Raw genomic sequence first — 1104 nt, forward strand, 5'->3', positions numbered from 1 at the left:
ACCCATGCCCGGTCCAGGCCTGGGAGGCGGCCGCCCGCGATCTCCACAAGCAGCCCAAGCTCCGCGTTGCTCAGGCGACCTTTCCCTCCCAGGGGCCCGAAACAAGATGGTGGGCCCTGCGCCATCGGGCTTCGGGTCCCTACTATCCAGGACAACGAAGCCCTGGGCGCGCATCCCGCTTGGCTCACCTTCGAAGCGGGGAGGTGCGGGGAGGCTCAGGGAGGCGCGGAGAGGCGCGGGGAGGCTTACCCAGACCACTGCAGGACGTCCGGAGCTCGAGGAGAAGGAGGAGCAGCAGGAGGAAGAAGAGAAGGAAGGACAGGAGGAGGGGAAAAGCGGGGCGAGGAGAACGGGAGGAGGCGGAGCGAGAAGGGAGGAGCGAGGAAACACCCTGTGCCTGCCACTCAAATGGCGGCGGCGGCGATGACCAGGGCTGGAACCCTGGAGACTTCCAGCGCCTAATGAGCTTACTGCTGCAAGAGCGCCCCAGTATGTAACAGGACGCACTGCCTGACGGGTAGACCATCCCCCCCCCCAAACCTGTACATCCGGGCACCCTGGTGACTGGACAGTAGACCAATGATGAGTGCTAGCATGTGCATTGCCACCAGCAGCCTCGAAGGCCCTGGCCCGAAGCAGGGACACACAGCCTTGGGAAAGCGGAACAACCCCGTGGGAACCATCTGCCATGCTGCTCGCCAATCCTGGCCTGCAGCACCAAAGCAGAGCTCCAGATTCTGTGTGAGCGCATGCAAATACAAAATCTGCGATCGCCCTGGGAATAAACATGAAAAGCCCCGGTTTTTAAAAACACCAGCCTGGATACACCTTTCACGTTTTAACAGAAAAGTGGAATTCAATCGACTTGTTTAAGTCATTGGCTGATGGTAGCCACGGTTGTTTTAAACACAATTTTGTTTTCCCTTTTTCACTCCTGTCATATAGAGTCTTGTAGTTATGTAAACTTAAAAAAAAATTACAGGAACACTTGCTAAAATACTGCTTACATGATAATTTTCTTCTTTTTTAAAATTTTGTTCCAGCACTTGGGAGGCAGAGGCAGGCGGATTTCTGAGTTCGAGGCCAGCCTGGTCTACAGAGTGA

At 56.0% G+C, this 1104-nt stretch overlaps 1 protein-coding gene across 1 annotated transcript in view; it reads right to left on the bottom strand.

The window, feature by feature from the left end:
- Znf280c (zinc finger protein 280C) overlaps positions 1 to 251 on the bottom strand; it is a 54851-nt gene extending 54600 nt beyond the window's left edge. Inside the window, 1 exon segment of the mRNA XM_031357014.1 lies at positions 189 to 251. The gene's annotated coding sequence lies outside the window, so the exon portion shown is untranslated.
- Between the last annotated feature and the right edge of the window lie 853 nt (positions 252 to 1104).

This window comes from Mastomys coucha, chromosome X (assembly GCF_008632895.1).
Source record: "Mastomys coucha isolate ucsf_1 chromosome X, UCSF_Mcou_1, whole genome shotgun sequence".
NCBI classification, from domain to species: domain Eukaryota; kingdom Metazoa; phylum Chordata; class Mammalia; order Rodentia; family Muridae; genus Mastomys; species Mastomys coucha.